This window comes from Papaver somniferum, chromosome 2 (assembly GCF_003573695.1).
Source record: "Papaver somniferum cultivar HN1 chromosome 2, ASM357369v1, whole genome shotgun sequence".
NCBI classification, from domain to species: domain Eukaryota; kingdom Viridiplantae; phylum Streptophyta; class Magnoliopsida; order Ranunculales; family Papaveraceae; genus Papaver; species Papaver somniferum.
The window spans coordinates 86,348,021-86,357,301 of record NC_039359.1 but is presented as its reverse complement, the minus strand read 5'-3'; the positions used below and the strand labels follow the sequence as shown (position 1 = coordinate 86,357,301).

At 37.2% G+C, this 9,281-nt stretch overlaps 1 pseudogene; it reads left to right on the top strand.

The window, feature by feature from the left end:
• Positions 1 to 5,479: 5,479 nt before the first annotated feature.
• LOC113353668 lies at positions 5,480 to 7,491 on the top strand (annotated as a pseudogene).
• Positions 7,492 to 9,281: the final 1,790 nt, after the last annotated feature.

The following is a 9,281-nucleotide window of genomic DNA, read 5'->3' as shown; positions in this document are numbered from 1 at the left end:
TTTCTATTCTATTTATTTTACTTTTTAAGTATTTGTGTATTTCTTCCTGGGGTCATTAGGGGCGACCCTGAAAGAAAATGAAGTCATCCCTTATCGGCGATTTTTCGAAACGACAATTATACCCTCCATAATCGGTAGATAAAACAATAATCGGTAGCATATTTACATAAGCGGTTATGTTAATATAATCGGAGGTTATTGTGTACATGTGTAGTTTAAAAGTTTTGTTATTTTGAAAAAAACCTACAATTCCGATTATGAAGTTGTCCCAAAATTGATATTTGAAAAAAATCTCAAGTTTTTCGAATTTGGGAACTATCATAATCGGTAGGCATGGATGGAGTTGCCCCAAAATTGATATTTGAAAAAATGTCAAGTTTTTCAAATTTGGGAACTACCATACTCTGTAGATTATTAATTTCACATGTCTCCCGATTATGGAGTTGCCCCAAAATTGATATTTGAAAAAATCTCAAGTTTTTCGAATTTGAGAACTACCATAATCGGTAGATTATGAGGTTCACCACATCTACCGATTTTAAACCCCACGTTAATCGGTAGACAATGATAAAATGTTGTGTCCGATTATAAGGCTATTTAGGTTCAGAAGAACAATAAAAATGAAGCAACTATAATCGGTAGAAATGGTTAATATTTGTACTTCCGATTATGGACCTATCTGATTTTTTTTTGAAAAGTCACCAGAATCGGTAATTAAGGTTGATAACATTACTACCGATTCTGCACATATCTCATAATTTTTTGAAAATTTACCAGAATCGGTAGGTAAGGTTGATATGTATCCTCCGATTATGGTGTAAAATTCAGCATTTTCAGAAAATCAAGTATATCAAACACATTCATAACTCAAAATACATTCATAACCCATAAACTTAAGAAACAAGTATTTAAAACACCATAATCCAAAAGAAACTGTTAAAACAACATAATCCATAATCGAACACATTAAGACCTAGTTTTCTTCTTAGTATTATCCGCTAAAGTTTTGGAACGCTTAACACGACCCGGACGACCCGCATTATCACCATCATCATCTTCATCTCCCTCAATATTTCCTTCGGCACGAGAGCTTGAAGAAGCCTGAGATCTTTTGGACGCCTTTGATGCTTTTTTCTTGGGCGAGTTCTTCGTCACTTTCTCCCCAAATTCAGCTGCATACTCTTCATTATCAACATTATCAATCATCTCCATGTGCTTTTTTATCTTCTTAATTGGCACAGGCACTCCAGCCGTTATGCAATCAACGCACCATTTGGACAAAGACTTGAACCTATGCATCTGTTTTTTTAATTAACAAAACATCAAATGGAGTTCACCTAAGAAATTGAACCGTAATATTAGAGGGAAAAGTCATAACCATACGCACCAGTTTATCATAGCCTAGGGGTTTTTCTTTGATGATACATTTGTAAATGGAAGCCGCCGAGGTCAACTTTGCTTTAAGTTCACGGATTACTTTTAAATGTGAATGCTCCTGGTACCACTCCATATAGCCTGGAGCATTTTCATCATCTCGGGTGACAACTCTCCTAGTGTTCACCAAGTGGTACTTCCACTTATCCCAATGTTCAGCAACAGATGGTGTACCAGAGTATACTACCTTGACGTTGTCCTGGTTAGACTCGCTATGCTCCACGTCCAACTTGAACTTGCCATTAATGTGATGCCATGGTACTGTTTGGAAAGCACCATATTGTCGCATCACCCTGGAGCCATTGTACATAACATAACTTGTGTGGTGCCACAATGGTCCAAAATAACGGGAAAACTCGGAACGACCCGCTATATGTCCACTAGCTCGGTCTTCCTTGTATGGATCAACGCATACCTCCAAGGCCTTAAGTGAGTCTAATTTCTCCCTCAAGCTAACCAATTGCTTCTCCTTTGACCTTGAACGGTTTTTTGTGAACTTGTACTTTGTTCCTCTCGGTGTACCTCTCTCCCACGCTGTGTTCACATCTGCCAATTTCAGAATGAGGTAGTGGTCATAGATCCATGTCTACATAGATATCAAACCAAGTATTATAAATTGATTCTTAAATTAGAAAAAAAAAACATTACTATTAATGGATTAATAAAGTTGAGAAAATACCTGGAATAGACCCACGTTCCTGGCAATTTGGCTAGTTCTAAGCCTCGACGATTTTCTCAACTCTGCCATCAAGAATGCAATAGTTGTTGTGCCCCAGGAGTAGTCCGCGACCTTATTGAGAGGATGCAATAGTTGTAGAAGGTTGGCGTCTACTCGGTTACCACTGACATTGGGGAATATGACACATCCCAATATAACCAAGAGATAGGCGGTGGCCGCGGCATCCACTTCAGCATCACTTAATGGTCCTTTCTCGGCAGTTCCTTTGAACATCTTGATCATCTGACTCATGTTAAATTGTCTAGTTTTGTAAGAGAAGCACCTGTTGAACTCAATGTCTGCTGTCTCTTTATCCCAACCAAAACACTTTTTACACAAATCATAAAGTTGTTCCCAACTTAACTGTTTTGTGCACTCATACTTGACAGCTACACCATGGTCATTGAGATTAAGAATCTTCTTCGAATCATCTGGAGTAATGGTCATCTCCCTAAATGACATATGAAAGGTGTCAGTCTCGGGATACAATCTCTCCACAAAAGCCGATATCGCGACCCGATCATGGTCCAACATTGAGTTCTCGGCAGTACTAGCTAATCACGAGTTGACTATAGTTCTCTTGAACCTCTCACATTCACCGGATAAAGGCCAATCTTTCAATACTTTTGCTAGTGCGGTAGTGGGATTGAGTAGACGAATCACATCGGAATGATACTATTAAACACATAACACAAGTAAAAATTAATAGAGTATTATTACGAATAAAACGACAATATGTTAGCTAAAAAGAATACGATTATTACCTCGGTTTCGTAGATTTCTCTGACCCAAGAGTTTTTGTAGCCAAATAACAATGCTCCTCCATCTCTAGGAAGCCCAGGGATTTCTTCTTCAAAACCCGTCTTCTTCAAAGAAATGGGTATAAGGTGTGATGTTTTCTTCGCGATTGTCTTCCTTGTAACTCCTCCTGCTCCTTTTGTACCACTTGGTTGTCCTTCTTCTTGAGTAATTACTGGAACACTTTGTCCAACTTCATCTTGAGTGATTTCTGGAGCGCTTGCTTTTACTTATTCTTGAGTTTCTTATTGAGCGCTTGGTTCCACTTCTTTTTGGCTCCTTTCTCTCCGCGCACTAGCGCTTAGTTTCTTACCCCTTTTTGACGGGACCTGTAACAGTTGTATCTTGGTATTTCTTGCCTCCCCTGGTCCTAAACAATAAAATTGGTTCGTAAAAATTACATTACAAACTCCACAATCGGAAGTAAGAATGAAAATATAAACTTCCGATTATTAACAATCGGAAGATAAGGTAAAAGATTGTCTTCCGATTACACACAATCAGAAGTCTTATTTTAGTTTTCGTATTTCGATTGTGCATTAATTTGGGTTCAGAAACTGATAAAGTCACGAGACATAATAATCGGAACAATACAATATAACATATCAACCGATTGCATATACTCAGAAGTAAAGAAATAGCCATTGGATTCTGATTAAAACGTAGCTCCGAAATAGGATTTTGCTAAAATCACAAAATTTTCAAATTTTACAACTTACATAATCGGTAGTAATATGATTTCGTCTAACCTATGATTATACACAATCGGAAGACAAATATTATATAGTAACTTCCGATTCTGGGTACCAATTGTGTGTCCCTACATCCTCCCTGTGTTTAAATCGTAACAACTATATATAATCGGAAGTAATCTATAAACTCTAACCCCCGATTCTGGTCGATGTAACCGAAAACCCTAGAAAATGGACACATTCGGGAGATAAAATGAAGATCTTAGCTACCGATTCTTGGAAATAACAGAAAACCCTAGAATTTATTTTCATGGATTCGTCAAATTGAAGCAACATAAACACATAAAACATAGAAACTTACCTAATTGGGGCCATTTGCTGGAGAGTTTGGTTATCAGAATCACCACCACCAGCTACATCAGCGGCGCCATCCTCTTCGTGTTCATTGTCTTCGTCATGTTCTTCGTCGTTTGCAGCAGTTACAACCGCTTTGTTCTTTAATTTTTCTCGATCTCTCGTGGGTTCATTAGTATCAGTCATCGTTTTATGGAGGAATCGGCGATGAACGACGACGATGAATTGAAGTTTGAATGGGGGGATAGTGTTTTTACTCTCCACAATCAGAAGGGAAGAAAAAGAGGAGAAGAAGAGTTGAAAAGAAAATGAAGTGAAATGAAATTCCTAGGTTTTGGGTGGTCTTAATCGTCCAAAGGTTGTGTCGGCAATTACAATCGGTAGTCATATTATTTTCATTTTCTACCGATTATAGACGGTTGCAATTCATTTTTTTCTGCAAAACAGATAAAATTGAGTTTTGTACTTTAACAATCGGTGGATATTATAGGATAGTATCTGCCGATTATGGCAATAACCCTTTCTTAAACAAACTAGTAATCGCTAGTCATAAATATATTTTAAACTACCGATTATTAAGTTTTTTTTTTTTCTAAACTGCCGATTATTAAGACGCCCCAAATTTTGTTTTTGCCAAAATCTCATTTTTTTTTTCGAATTTGGGAACTAGAATAATCGGTAACGGCCACAAGATTGATAATACTAATAATCGGTAGATAATACCACTTTCTAAACTACCGATTGTGTAAGGGTACTTTGGTAATTTCCGGAAATTTGGACATCCCATAATCTTGTCTATGGATTGGAAATACAAAACTCCTAATTTTTTCAGGATCGCCCCTAATGACGCTAGATATTTCTTTCCTTTCATTTTTTTTCCTTTTTTTTTTTTCTTTTTTTTTTTGTTAAAAATCTTCCCACTTCTTTCCTTTCAAATACACCACCACAGTGCAACTGAAAAATCGTTCCTTATACGATTAAGTTGCTCATCGCCCAAATTATATCTTCAAGTTCGAATAGTTGTGGCGATGTGGCTCATAATCTACGCGATCATATTGTCAAAATCGTTCTCTTAATTAAAAACTCGAGATTTTTAATTGGACAATTTTTTTTAAAAAGAAATTACTCCGTCCCTACAATAATTGGACAAAAACTTCAAGTAACTTTTACCTTTAAATGATCATGTGAAGTTCTTCTAATTGGACTTGTTTTCCTTAACATACGACCTGGATCGATTACATTAGTTATTATTAATACATTATCAGTAAAGCGATCAATATTGAATTCACTAATTGATCTCAAACTTTAATGTACTTATAAGTAACTAGTTGCCTACGTTTATCAGGTCAACTCCTATCCTCTAGACTTTATAATTCACTGCAAGGTCATACCTCGTGACATTAGGTGCATCAAGTTCAAGATAACATCATTTTTAAACACCATTGATATCACATGTGAAAGAGTAAACTCCAGATCTAGCTCATCAACTTATCCTGACTTTAGGAAACGAGTTAACACTTTTTTGTATGGAACTTGAATAAAAAGACCACTAGCCTCATCTCCAACAATCTGTACTTCTCAACAGTACAATATTTTGCAACTTTTAGGCAGTATGCATTACCAAGAAAGAACATCAGCATCCATGGGGAGGAGTTCAAAAGCCTTCATGTCGCCTAATCCTGTTAGCATATTCGGCCGAGTGGTGATGCTGGGGATGTTGTTATTCGCTCTCTTCGCCGTACCTTGCTTCATCTTCTACAGAAATGTATATCCATTACAGTGTCTTTATCTTCGTCTCAAAACGATGATCTTAGTGATGCCCCTCCATTAACATTACTAAGTATCCAATTTGATTTTTACTATTCAATGTACAGTTTCAACTGGCATTTGTTCTAACTTTTGCAGAACGATGAGCAAACGAAACTGGAGAGACTACTGAAGGCAGCAGCGATGAAAGACAAAACTGTTATCTTAACAACATTGAATGAAGCATGGGCAGCTCCAGCTCCAAACTCAATATTGGATTTGTTTCTTGAGAGCTTTAAAATAGGAGAAAACACCAAAAATCTTTTGAATCATTGCAATGGACCAGAGAGCATATCAGCGTTGTTTAGAAGTGCATCCTCATTGCTATGCTTTGAAAGTTGAAGGAGTTGATTTCACCGTGGAAGCATATTTTATGAAAGGAAATTACTTAAAGATGGTGTGGAGTAAGATTGATATCTAGAGAAGTGTTCTTCAAATGGGATACAATTTCGTTTTCACGGTATGTAGATGCAAGAAACTTTATTCTACGCAGTCTGAAAATAATATTATTGCTTTTTCAGTTTGATATATATTTTTAGGCTAAAATGTGTTAATACATATTTTCTAAGAACGAAGATTATATTTCGGCAATAATGGAATTTTAAACCGGTACATGATAAGATTATATATCACTTTATTTTTTAGTTTACAGTTATTTTTTTAATCTTCACAGGATGCAGATATATTGTGGTTTCGAAATCCATTTACCCAGTTTTACGTAGATACCGATTTCCAAATATCTACTGATAATTATCTCCAGAATAACTTTTACGCCTTGGATAACAAACCGAATTCAGGCTTTATATACGTGAGATCAAACCGTAGAACAATACAGTTCTATAAGGTTTGGTATGAATCAAGAATTACATATCCTCATAGACATGACCAAGCTGTACTTATGGGCTCATAGCTGATCCGATTATAAGAGAAATTGCATTGACGATTCGGTTTCTCAATACACTTTATTTTGGTGGGTTATGTGAACCACGTAAAGATTTCAACCAAGTCTGCACAATGCATGGAAATTGTTGCTTTGGGGTGGATAACAAAATTCACGACTTGAGTATTCTGCTTGATGACTGGAGAAACTACAAGTCTTTGTCACCCGGTGTTAAGAGTTCATGGAAGGGAACATGGAATGCACCACAAAACTGCAGGTAATAATTTTTATTTTGGTCACTTTTATTAGGAGGAAGCCCCGAACCCATATCCATATATTAGTTATATTGCTTCCCTGATTCATTGTTTCGCTTTCAGTATAAAGAAGATCGACGTCCATTATAGACCAAAGAAAGTGATACACGAAGAAAAGAAATATTGACAAGCGGAGCTTGGATTCTTTCTTTCGGAAATATGAAACTCATGCCGGTAAATTCTTTTCTGTTTGACTTAGTGTTTGGGTGTTAGCATTTTTCGTGAGAGATTATATATATATATATTTTAACGAACAATTGACGTCAAAATATGAGATTCAACCACTAACACATATCTTGTTGACTGGTGCAGGTCAAGGAGGTCAAGTAATCTTGATGATAAGCATGTGAGGAGGTTTTCTTTCTGCACAGTAGGATCCCCAGTAACTAATTAGTTCTCTTCCCATTTATGTCTTAAGTTAATGCAATTTCTTGGGATTCACCTTAATAATGGAGCACCACTTGTAAAGAATTTCTTACTCCTTGAATGAATAAGTGCGCCAAATACGTAAAAATATTGAATTGAAAAGGCATTTGAAAAACACAAAAAGAAGCAAAACCAAAAGAGTTGGTAATGAGCATGATTCAAGCTGTCTCTGTAAATGTTCCGAGTAACTTTGCTTTTTGTCTTTTCTTCTCGTAAATGTTAAAGAGTACATTTATATTACTTATTGGTTCAAAGTTCAAAGACTTCAAACCAGGATATTATCCATTAGGGAATGCTTCAAAGAAATCATTTTCGTTTTTTTATTTATTTGGAGGCAAGTTCAGACTAGTAAAAGATGAAACATAAGACAATGTCACTGTAGATACGACCTGAGTTGGAAATTCATCAGTATCGAGTTCTTTAGCTTCATAATAGCTTCCAGTTCCTTTAACTAAGACATCAACGAGGTAAACAAGCAAAATAAGATGAACAAACCTTCATCGTTTACTCTGCCCTCCATCAGACTCCATTATAACATCAAAAAGAATCCATAATATTTTAGACTCCACTATAGTTGTGAGCACACGAACCACGTGCGTGTCCGAACGCTCACAATCAATCATTAACATCTAAGGAGATTATGATGATGGTACCCTGGTGTTGATTCATTGGCTCAAAACCTTCGGGTTTATCATGGCCTCCTCCAACCACTCCAGGCGTGGCGTTTGTGCATGGGATATAAGTATTAAGGAAAACAAAACACATAAGCAAACACGTGTGGAGCTAAATGAATGTAAAGTGCTGAAATGTAAATAAAACCAAGGTTTACGTGGTTCAGCACTAAGGCCTACATCCACGGGATTTGTTGTTCTACTATGTTCTTCACGGTTACACGAACAGTTGAATGATTTTTGGGGTTTACATGTTTCTCTCCTCTCAGGGATTAACCTACCTTTGCTATTTCTCTCTCTCTCTCTTTCCTTCCCTTCCTGATGTTTTTTTCTCCCCTTCCTCTTGGTGGAGATTGGGTATTTATAAGGTTAGAACGTGGGTCCCATCTCTGAAGACCGTTGGAACCTTATCTTCTTGTGTCCTTGCGTCCATCGCGCGGAGGTCTGCGTTTCCCCCTTGATCCCGCAGGGGCATCCTCGCTCGTTCCACAGGTTGGTCGACACGTACACTGCTCGGAGTGTTTAATGTGGGTAGTTGAGGGGTCTGCTCGTGTCAGACAAGTGTCTTCTGCCCCTGTCAGTCCGTGTCAGCTAACTTTCTCTCCACTGTTGATCTTGGCTTCTCTTTTTGGGATGAGATAAAGTAACTCCTCGGGGTTTATTTGGTGTTTCGTGACCCATCATGTTTCGATGTTTTTGGCCTGCATGCTTTCCACGTGCCTCTTTATATACACGTGTCTGATAGTGAGATATATGTGTACACAATTTGCCCCTTTTCTTCGGGCTTGAATGACTAATGGGTGCCTTGAAGAAAAACTATCGTCGCATATTCTTCTCACTCCTAATAACTTCTCCTAGATATTTGGGCACGTCTTTTATTCGTGCATTAGCTGCTTATGTAACGGGCACGTTTTCCCATTCCTCCCTTAATTTCCTTCTCTTTCTTTCGGGTATTTTAAGGATAGAAGGAAAATTTAATTTCATTCTTCCTAAACACTCTCTCAGTTTTCATTCTTCCTTTAAATTTTCTGTCTGTCTTCATTGCACTTGTGATCTTAAATTTTCTGTCAGTCTTCATTGCCCCTGTGATCTTAAATTCTCTCCACCTTAGCATTAATCACGCCCGCTTCTCCTGTTTGTTTCTTCTACTGCTGTTTTTGCCGGTAAGTTTTCCTTTTCTTTATTTCC